The sequence below is a fragment of the Carica papaya genome, chromosome 4 (assembly GCF_054855325.1).
Source record: "Carica papaya isolate Zhongbai chromosome 4, ASM5485532v1, whole genome shotgun sequence".
NCBI lineage: Eukaryota > Viridiplantae > Streptophyta > Magnoliopsida > Brassicales > Caricaceae > Carica > Carica papaya.
The window spans coordinates 2,367,849-2,380,381 of record NC_142312.1 but is presented as its reverse complement, the minus strand read 5'-3'; positions in this window follow the sequence as shown (position 1 = coordinate 2,380,381).

Below are 12,533 nucleotides of genomic sequence, written 5' to 3'. Positions count from 1 at the left end.
TTTTATAAAATATTTAAATAATTTAATAAAAATTAATCAAAATAAAATATTATTTAATAAAAAATAAAATAGTATTTAAAGATTTATTATTAAAATTTAATTAATTTGAATATAATTAAGAATTTAATAGTTATATATATAGCGAGCATGATGAATAAATTACTAACTGGATATTTGCTCCGTATTCGTTTCGAATTCATAATTTTTTATCTACATCCATTTCATAGCCTGTAATTAATCAAAAATAGGTTAAATTTTAAGTTATTAAATCACTCATTCTGATATCATCACAAAATATTCATATTACATGTGTAAACGACCCGCTTTCCTATTGAGAAAGGAGCGCGATTCCACACGCATAACCTGATAAATTTACACAGCAATAAGTAAAAATTTAATATTCAATCATCCTCTATACGGAATTACAAGTTATGAAGCTTATAAAATTCTTTACATTATATCATTATAATATAATTAAGTCGACTTTACAAAACAAATTCTTACTATTACTAAAGGTTCTTTAAAGTATTTCTTCGACTTTGACCTTACTCTTGATCTGAACTAATCTGCATCGGGGATGTGAATTAGAGTAAACTTCACAGACTCAGTAAGGAAAAGAGGTAGTGCCCATAATAAAGATATGCACACACTTAATCACCAAATTTTCTAAATCGGTTTATTCAGTAAACATTCAGAATTCTTTATTTCAGTATTATAACTCAGGACATCAACAATTCATAAATAGTACAATTTAGCATTCAGTATCATAATTTTAAGTAGTAAACAGTTCATTAGATAGTAGTTCAGTATGTTAGTATCGTAAACTTTACCCATGGCTTTCTATTCATTTCTATCAGTTTATATCATATTAAATATAGTTTCACTGCGCGATGTCTGCTGATATCAACAAGAGCAGTAAAGATCCCCTCTACCACGTGAATACGTTATAGTTCAGTTCACAGTTTACAGTTTGCAGTACACAGTATTCAATTTACAATTCTTATCGCTTTGCCACGTATGGGTAAAACCGTATCCATGGTTAGAGTTCACCACAGTCACATACCAAAAGGCTACACACACACACCCACCGCTTGGTGATACCGGTTAAACGAATTTTTGTGTTTTTTAAAGATTCTTATATTATTCTTTTATTAATCAGGTTCACTTCTAGATGACCTACTCAAACATGCACCTACTTTTATATTATATATATATATATATATTATACATCAATAAGTCTACACAATATATACATTTTATATGTACAGTTATTGGCTCAATTAAGTATATATAAACATACAACACATACAACATGAATATACTTGTATATTTACACAGGACATATATGTATTTTATAAGCAGACACGTACAAGTTGTTCACTCATACATACACACATTGTATAATCTACTATTATACACATATATATGCGTCACACACACCTATAACTCGATAACTAGCATGCATAAAATCTGTATATATATACAAGTAACAATATGAATACATAATTATATGTCATACATAACATCATGTAGGTTCCCAATCAATGCAATTGCACACGCACGAATATAATGAGTTCGCATAATTCGTGATGAAAAACGTGAGCAATTTGTAAATTCTGTAAACAAGTCATTTCAACAGAAAATAAGGTTTCATAAAAATATGGGGGTCTTTGAATGAGACTAACTCAATCCCTTACCTACAGTCGAGTTGAAAAAAGTGTTAGAATCCTTATTGGCTCGGGTATACGCCCTTCTTTAAATCTTCACTATCACTTGGTTAATTTCTTCGTTCACAATTACATAACATGTGTATTAAATGATGAGAGATTTTTAGAAACGAACCCAACAAAAAAATTAGTTTTACCTTGGGCATGCGATGCCACTCGCCGGAGTCGCCACGTGCCACCACCAGTGTGCTCCCAGTTCACCACGCACCGCTGCCAGAGTGTCATTCACTGCCTCACACACAGCCACCAGAACCGGCACACACCACTAGAACCAATAAAAAACTATTGCATATCGATTGGAGATCCCCACGGAACCACTTGCGCATCCAAATCTAGCACGGATCTTATGAAATCAGGTCGGGAACGCACCACAGATCACGAGGTCGCACCTGGGCACCGAGCGTGTCTCTTTCTCCCACTGCGCACAACTACGTTATTCCCTTTCTGGCTTTCTATTTTCAGTGTAGACGGACCGGTCTCTTAGATTCGGCATCTAGTTTTGCGCACTGGACAACCCTTTCTACCGCAAATTGGTCTCCTTCTCTGATTTACTCTCTCTCTACATGCGGCTTTCTTTCTCCCCACACACAGGATCTCTCCTCTCCATGGCTCGCTCTCTCTCTATTTTTATAGTCGGAGATAGGAGAGCCTCATACAGGCCATCCTCCTCTTTCTTTGGTGAAGGGAATAGGCATATATGCCTCTTCTTCTTCGGCAACCCGAGGCACATGCCTCTGGTTGCCTATTTTTTTATGTCACCAAAACGGTGTTATTTTGATACTCTCAAAACGACGTCGTTTCACTTGCTTCTATTTTTCCTTCCTTCATATCAAAATGGCATCGTTTTTGGAATTTTTTAAAACAACGTCGTTTTGGCTTTTTCTGCTTCTAAGAAGCAAGTGGGTTGGGTTTGTTTCTCTCGAGCTGGATTGTTACAATCTCCTCTTATGAAATCAGGTCGGGAACGCACCACAGATCACGAGGTCGCACCTGGGCACCGAGCGTGTCTCTTTCTCCCACTGCGCACAACTACGTTATTCCCTTTCTGGCTTTCTATTTTCAGTGTAGACGGACCGGTCTCTTAGATTCGGCATCTAGTTTTGCGCACTGGACAACCCTTTCTACCGCAAATTGGTCTCCTTCTCTGATTTACTCTCTCTCTACATGCGGCTTTCTTTCTCCCCACACACAGGATCTCTCCTCTCCATGGCTCGCTCTCTCTCTATTTTTATAGTCGGAGATAGGAGAGCCTCATACAGGCCATCCTCCTCTTTCTTTGGTGAAGGGAATAGGCATATATGCCTCTTCTTCTTCGGCAACCCGAGGCACATGCCTCTGGTTGCCTATTTTTTTATGTCACCAAAACGGTGTTATTTTGATACTCTCAAAACGACGTCGTTTCACTTGCTTCTATTTTTCCTTCCTTCATATCAAAATGGCATCGTTTTTGGAATTTTTTAAAACAACGTCGTTTTGGCTTTTTCTGCTTCTAAGAAGCAAGTGGGTTGGGTTTGTTTCTCTCGAGCTGGATTGTTACAATCTCCTCCCCCCCCCCCCCCCCCCTTTGGTCCTTCAAATTTTCTGTGATCAGGTGGTTTGAAGACATCTCTACTCATTTTCAAGTTTCCTCTTTAATCTAATAGTTTTGTTATAATGTTTTTACTGGTGGGATCTCTTTAGTTCGTAGTTATTTCTTTTCTAACTCCCATAAGTAAGGTACAGTTGCTAAGAGTTTGTTTTATAAATTCAATATTTTATTTTATTATTATTATTTTTTTTGAACATTTACTCTAGCTACAAAGAATGTCATCTAGGGCTACAATGATCCTCGAAGTTCATTAATGTTCTGCAACTTCACATGTCTGAATTAAATTATAGTTTTTCAACTTTTGAGAACTTAATATGTGGTTACTTGGAATATACCTCCTATTGGATTTAATAGAAGATATTAATACTGAAACGTTCGTGTCATTCCTAAGAACTTAGGATTTTATAACTTTTAAATCTTGGCTCGTGAATTTTGCAAGGTGTTATAGTTTTCAAGAATTATTCCCTTCCATACTTGATGACTTGATGTCTACTTAGATTATCCTTTAACTAAGTCGTTTAGTTCCTCTAATTTCCTCAAAGACTGAAAATTTCTAATACACTCCTCATTCTCTATTCTTCACAATGATGAGTTTTTAATTACTTGAACACCCCAACACTATAGTATGCTTCCCTTCCCTCAAATTTTCTATGTTCTAAGTGAAAATTATTTGTTATCTAATTTCTAAAAATTACTTTTAGAATTTTTTTAAAAATATTTTAGTACCGAGACTTCCTCCTCTTTCCTCAATAGGTCTGGTGTCTAACTAATGCCCTAGCTAAAATTGATAATATTCTCCACCTATTCCATTCCTTTTATTATGAGTTTTTTGTATAGGAGTCATATTCTCATTTAGTTTATGTTGACTTGAAAAACATTTCTTCATGTGTTTAAATTTTAATTTAAGAATGTCTACTTTGAAGATCCATCTTGATATATTTGCATAATGTACAAATTTTATATTCCAACTTAGGAATAAACAAACAATATGGGAGGGTTTATTCACACTTAACGGTTTTGTTATTAAAAAATATCATCACAACTAATGGCTAATGAAGGTTTGGTTGGGTTAATTTTGGTCATCTTCACCGAGCATACCTCTATCAATGATTGATAAAATTTAAGGTCTTTTCTAGATGAGAGAGTGGGGAGATTAGGTACTTTCGTATTGGAGCCAGTCTGTAGCAATAGTAGGGTTGATCATAGGATTTCTACTATGTTTAGTCCACTTATAGTGATTCCTAGATGGTTTAGAGAGAAATCTTTCATGTGTGGTAGTTTATGGACCCATACCACACTTCTACTGCGCCACTTTGAATAGTGTTTACTTTAAAAGTTTATCTGGGTGTATTGCATCATTTTCCTGTTACTTTTTGGCATAAGAGAATTATGTTCTGCGTTGTTATTATATTATTAATGATTTGTGGTTAAAAGATGTTTTTAAGACATCCTCATCTCCCATGGAAATTTAATTTATGAGGGATAAAGACTTTCGGAAGAAGAGTACTAATTAGGTATACTCTCATCATCCGATACAGAAGTTTTTTATCCATCAAGAATATGATGATTTAATGCTTAAGGGTTTCTGAAGTAGTATTATAACTCCCATGCAGTATCTCAATAAGGATTTAGAGCAGCTAAGGTATTCGTTCTTCTTAAAGAAGGTTCACAAGGAATTTTGTATTTTACCAAAGTACTAAATAGTTATTTGGTTTCCCAAAAATGCTTCTTTTTTAATTTACTTGTTTTAAAATTTCTTTCCTTCTTGGTCACTAGCGAATTTAGGAAAGACTCTTCCATTTCATAACGAATCAATTGGAGGTAAATTACCGACTGACCAAAATATTTTCAGTAATGGTTATTGCTGAAAATAGTCATATTGAAGCATTAAGAACCTAAGCATTTGTAAAAACATAGGTAGGGGAAATAAGAGGCTAAAAGCTTTCTCAATTTGTGAGAATATCTATTATGATGAAAACTCAAATAATCTCCCTGTGATAAGTAAATCAAGTAAATAGGTCATGTCGAAGCTCTCTAAAATGAAAAAATGGTCCAGACCTCTAAACTCTCTATTATGTCATGATTTTGATGCAAACCATGATGTTATTACCAATAGCAAACTCCTTTGTCATTTAGTTCACAACATAACAAGTTTATAACTTGTAGTACTATTTGTAATCTTACATTCAATTTCCCTATGCAACCTAGGTATTGGTTGGGTGATGGGATATGGTTGGTTGTGAAAAATAAGAATTATCATAAATAATTATGAAGAAAAACAAGTGTATCAATAAACATTAATGAAGAAAACTTGAAAGACATTATTCCACAATGGACAAGGTAGCATAACTATCATAAGCAAGTGTAATGGTAGCAAATGTTTAAGCCCAAATGTCTTATATTGGTTCGAAAGTGCATCTAAACAAGTCCTCAAACTAAAACTCAAACTACCTCTTTGAATACATTATCACATTGTTAGAAAGGGATGATTGGGAACATGTCAACATTGTTCAAGAACTAGACACTCCCTAAGGTGAAGGTAGTTGGCCTCAAGGATGAGAAAATGTTCTTATTCCTTCAAACTTTTAGAATATTACAGTAATTATCTAATTACAACAGAGGACTCTTCTAAGACCCACTTACTTGGGGGGTTTTCTCTCACCAAAGGTTATTCTCTCATTCGAGGGATTTTCTTCTTGCTTTAGGGAATCTTCCTCTTCTAAAACTCATTTCCCAACTCGAGGGAAATTTATAGTCCTTCCCAAAAATTTATTCACTTGCTCCTAGTAGGTAATCTCTTTTGATAGTATTTAAGCTTTTTATGGTTTTATGTAATATGATAGATTATGGTTATTACGTATTCGCCATCTCTAGTTAGCTTCGGAGTGAGGCCCTAATTCTTGGATCTCTAGATTTATCACATTCTAACTCTTATAACTTCTATCTTTTTAGGTTTTTAGAACTATAATCCTACTTTTTCAAAGCTGCAAATGTTTTAGAGAAAGTTCTAAAACATCTCCTAAGGTGTGTATTACATAATTTATTTAGACTCTAAATCTCATGAGAATCCTAAATCTCATGATATAAGGGATGGTTCTGAGGAACATAGGCTCTGATACCAATTATAACGACTTACTTTCTCTTTTGAGAAAGGAGTGCGATTCCAGACACATAACCTGATAAATTTACGTAGCAATAAGCAAGATTCAATTATTCCCTATACAGAATTACAAGTCATGAGACTTATAAAATTCTTTACATTGTATCACTATAATATAATTAAGTCGACTTTATATGATAAACTCTTACTGTTACTAAAGGTTCTTCAAAGTCTTCCTTCGACCTTGACCTTACTCTTGATCTGAATTAATTTATATTGGGGGTGTGAATTGGGGCAAGCTTCACGGACTCAGTAAGAAAAAGGGCCAGCACCCACAATAAAAGTATGCACATACTCAATCACCAAATCTTCTAAATTAGTTTATTCAGTAAACAGTCAGAGTTCCTTATTTCAATATTATAACTCAGGGCATCAAGAGTTCCATAAATAGTATAATTTAGTATTCAAGATCACAATTTAAGCAATAAACAGTTCAATAAATATTAGTTCAATATTTCAGTATCGTAAACTTTACCCATAACTTTCTATTCCTCCCTATTAGTTTATATCCTATTAAAAATAGTTTCACCGTGCGACGCTATTTTTGTCAGTATTTACGAAAGCATTAAGAATCTCCTCTACTACGTGAATACGTTACAGTTCAATTCACAGTTTACAGGTTGCAGTACACAGTATTCAATTCACAGTTTTTATCGCTTCACCACGTCTGACTAAAGTCATATCCACTATTAGGGTTTACCACAGTTACATGCCAAAAGGCTATACACACATACCCACCCCTCAATGATACTTGTTAAATAAATTTTCTCGTCTTCTAAAAATTTTTATATTAATCTTTTACTAATCAGGTTCACCACTAAATGACTTATTCAGACATACATCTACTTATATATCATATATATTATACATCAATAAGCCTACACAATAAGCATAATATATACATTTTAGACGCACAATTATCAACTCAACTAAGTATATATAAACATGCAACACATACAACATGAATATACTTGTATATTTACATAATGCATATATGTATTTTATAAGTAGACATATATAAGTTATTCACTCATACATTACATATGTTGTACAAACTATAATTATACATATATATATGTGTCACACACACATATAACTCGATAACTAGCATACATAAAACCTGCATATATATACAAGTAACAATATGAATACATAATTATATGTTATACACAACATCATGTAGGTTTCCAATCATATGCAATTGCACACACGCGAATATGATGAGTTCGCATAACTCGTGATGGAAAATATGAATAGTTTGTAAATTCTGTAAATAAGTTATTCAACATAAAACAAGATTTCATAAAAAACATGGGGGCCTCTGAATGAGACTAACCCAATCTCTTACTTACATTCGAATCGAAAAAATGTCAGAAGCCTTATTGGCTGAAGTCTGTGCTCTCTTTTAAATCTTCATTGTCACTTGGTTGATTTCCTCGTTCACAATTACATAACACGAGTATTAAATGATGAGAGATTTTTAGAAACGAACAACAAAAAAACTAGTTTTACCTTGGGCACACGATCCCACTCGCCAGAGTTGCCACGCGCCACCACCCGTGTGCTCTTGGTTCACCACGCACTGCCGCCGGAGTGCCACCCGCTGCCTCACGCACTGCCGCTGAAACTGGCATGCACCACCAGAACCAATCACAAACTACTGCGTATTGGCTGGAAATCGCCACGGAACCACTTGCGTATCCAAATCTGACACGAATCTTATGAAATTGGGTCGGGAACGCGCCACAGATCATGAGGTCGTACCTGAGTGCTGCGCGGGTCTCTTTCTCCCACCGCACACAGCTGCATTATTCCCTTTCTGGTTTTTTATTTTTGGCACAGACGGACCGGTCTCTTAAATCCTACATCTAGTTCTGTGCACTGGACAACCCTTTTCGTCGCACTTTGGTCTTCTTCTCTTATTTACTTTCTCTCTCTACACGAGACTCTCTTTTTCCTCACACATGGGATCTCTCCTCTCCATGGCGCTCTCTCTCTCTCTATTTTTATAGTTATAGAGAGGAGAGCCCCATACGGGCCTTCCTCCTCTTGCTTCGATGGAGGGAAGAGGCGTACACGTCTCTTCTTCCTCTTCTTCTTCGGCGACCAGAGGTGTACATGCCTCTGGTTGCCCTAATTTTTTTTTCTGTAACTCAAATGACATCGTTTTGATGCTCACAAAACGATGTCGTTTCACTTGTTTCTATTTTTCCTTCCTTCATATCAAAATGGCATCGTTTTTTAGGTTTTTCAAAATGACATTGTTTTAGCTTTTCCTGCTTCTACGAAACAGGTGGGTTGGGTTTGTTTCTCTCGGACTGGATTGTTACCACATATTATCTCCAATATTTTAGAATCAGAGCATAAGTTAAAGCTCTTTCATGTGCTTAGGCCCATGTGGCCTTTGTGATTCCAATTAAAAAGCCGGTGAATTTGAGAAAATTTTGAATGATTTTATTTATTTCAATTGTATTTTAAATATTGAATTAAAAAATTTATAATGAATTTAAAAGTCTTTCCTAAGATTTTATTTTATTGTAAAAATTTTTTTTTTTGGTGGGGGGAGGGGATTTTATTGCACATTTACAAACAATTTTCATTATAATACAAATTAAATTAAGTAGGGAATTTTTTTAATTAACCAAATATAGTACAAACTTACTATAACTTTATCATATACTATTACATTATTGACAGTAGAATATGTATAAATTAGGCAAATTATTAAGAAATAAATGATAATGATTAGGGGAAAAAGAGAAGGATGGAGCTTGATGAGAAATGATTAACGAATAAATTGGAGGAGATCATTAATATTTTGAAGTTGGCAGTGGGCCCAAATGCCGGATAAGATAAATAAACACGTAAGATTGTCATGGAGACTAGCTTGGTGGGCCCAATAATTATGAAATTTATTAGCCTTTAAGAATTTAATTTACGACCTTTTCTTACACTAATCATTTCTTAATCAATGTTATTTTTGGCATAATTTAATATTTATATAAAACTTATTTGTGGGTTTTATTATTGAAGTAGATTTGGGATATTGTAAAATCTGAAATCTGAAATCTGAAATATGTATATGTATATAATTATTGTTTATATAAATGGTTGGTCTTTTAATTATTTAGCTATGAAGTGTTATATATACATATTTATATTAATTTAATTCATTAATTATATTATGGTCATATGGTAGCAAAACTTTAATAATTGGCATGTGACTACGCACCAACCAGAATATATATATATATATATATATATATATTCAGAAAATAGTTTGTTGCTGTTATTATTTGGATGCCAATCAGTCGTTGATGATCAAATTCATCATGACTTTGTGATTTACTTCATAGAACTATCTACCAACCAAACAGTTTATTCTAATATTTATGTATATATATATATATATAAAATAAAAGTTATTTCTTATTAATTTCAAATAAAATAATTGACCATAATCAATTATGTATTTGACAAGATGAACTTAAATTCAATTCTTGAAATCATATATCACTCAAAAACCGACATACATAATACAAAGCTATATTTGCCATCCGAAAATATTGTTTTATTTTTATTTTTTTAAACTTGTAAAGTTACTCATATATTCATATATATATATATATATAATTTGTATATTTTTATAATAATTCATATAACAAAATAATTTCTAAAAATTATTTATAATAATATTTTAAAATGATCGAAATTAATCATGTAATATCTAGGTATGAAAAATCGGCCTGGGATGATTTTCTTGATTATTTTATTTATAAAAAAATTTTAAATAATTAATTTTATTTTTAATTTAATTTTATTGAATTTTTAAAAAAATTAAATAAATTATGGACGAAATTGAAAGTAATTTTGAAGAAAATGGGTGAAATTTTGAATTTGATGTATATTTTTTTAAAAAAAAATTAAAAACAGGAGGTTAAAATGTAAAAAAAAAAGTTCGGCCATGTGGAACAGCCTAGCCAGCAGTCTCAGCAAACCGGAGTACGCCGCGTGGCAACCCCACTAACATCGGCACCAAGCAGGAAGCCATGTGAGCGATCTGCGTGCTTAGCGATCCGACGGTTCAGATCTCATCTTGCACGTGTGAACTGCCCAGATGTGTTCCCTCTTTAAACGTGATCGGATGGATAAGATAGATCGTGATGGACGGCTTGGATTCGCTCATGCCATCAGCCTAAACAGAAAATCATCGAACGGTATTCCTCACTCCACGTCGACACAAATGAATAACTTAGATTGAAGAGGATAGAATATTTAAACTCATCTTCGTAGGAGCACCTAACCCTAGCCGCCAGCCCCTGCTAGAGAAGAAGATCGGCCCCCAATCGCCACCACATCGGAGCCACCGTCGGCCACCAAAAAAGGTAAAATTTTCTCATTCCCGCTCAGAATTTGATTCTGAGTCTCCCTGTGGCTATATCGAAGCAAAAGTGACGATGGGTAAACCGAAAATTGCGGACAAAGCCTCGCGAAGCTGCCACAGCCAAAAACCCTAAATCCCCTCCGATGACCCCCTTCATGTTTCCCATTTCATACGATTCTTTGACCATTATTTTAATCGTCTCTTTCTATGTAGACTAGCCAAATGAGAAACCCAAGCTGCGAAAGAGAACCGACGAAACTACCGCACCCGAAGATCCCCCACGGGAGGTTTGATTTTTTAATTTTTCTGGCAAACCAAGGCTTTTTAACGTATTTTTTGCAAGGATAATCGGCCAAAATAAGTTAAAACTGGCCAGGCCAAGGCCAACCACCACTGTGAGCGGCGGAGCTGGGGCCGAAGCACAACGAAGCCATCGTGCCGAAACCCTAAAATTGACCATAAAGGATTTTTCAATACCAATTTTGGATTTTTTAGGTATTTTTGTATACGTAACAAATAGTTTGATTCCTAGAGAAAAAATTCGAGAAACCCGAGGCCCGCCAGGAGGCGAGTGGGTAACACAGTATTTTGAAATGCCAATTCCAATAAGGATTCCTCACAATATTCTCTGTTATGATAAACTAAGACTAAATAATCAATAATTCCGTATTTTATGAAAATTAATAAAATTATAATAATAATTACAAATCACTAGTGGAGTCGAGATCGATTAGCGTACGATTGCTCTAGTTTACTGTCATTTTTTCATGTATTGCTTAAAATGTTTACTATTAAATTATGTGTATTAAATTTTTAGTTTGAATTGTGTCCTCAATTATCTAGTTTATTTGGTTTCCTCTGCACTATTTATTTATTTATTTGGTTACCAGGTTGTGATAAATTGTATTGTTTGCTTAGACACCTTTTAGGTTAATTTATAAATACGGAATAAAGTGTTGGTATGAGATTGGTGGTTGTCTGAATGATGAGAATTTATATATATGAAAACTTACTGGGTATCTCGAAAAATGGTGGACGATCTCGGTACATAGAGAACCCTATTGTGAACATTACTTCAGTCGGGCGGGACTGAGAAGTCTCATACTGAAAGAATTTAAGAGATATAGTTCACTTTCATACTCTACGAGATATTGAAGCGATGGTATGTTTGACACCCATTACTGGACGAGGTAGTTGGGATGGTTGGATTAATGGTTAATCTAGATGCTAGGTTTACGAGTAAGGAGATACCCCTATAAATCCCCAAAAGTCCCAGTAAGTAGGTTAAAAGGAAGAATTATTGATCTTATGCACTAAATTAAAATGTCACTTGATTACTTATCTTCATAGGTTAATTTTGAAAAAACTCATAACAGTAAGTATAGAATAAAATGTTTTAGAGTTAATTGTATTTACTTAAATTAAGAGTTTCATTCGTTGTTTTGTAATTTTACCAACCTTCACTTTTTCGTATCAGTGATTGGTGTAATATTCTTACTAAACTAGTGTAGCTTACCATTTTATTAACTATTTCAGATTAACAACACCAAGATCCAGATCCCGATCAACAAAAAAGTTATGAGTAGTTTACCTCCTGGACTCTCTTCAAATGGTAGTAAAAGTTAACCCCTATTATATCTATTTATTTATTTTTAATTATCGTTTGTTTTTTTT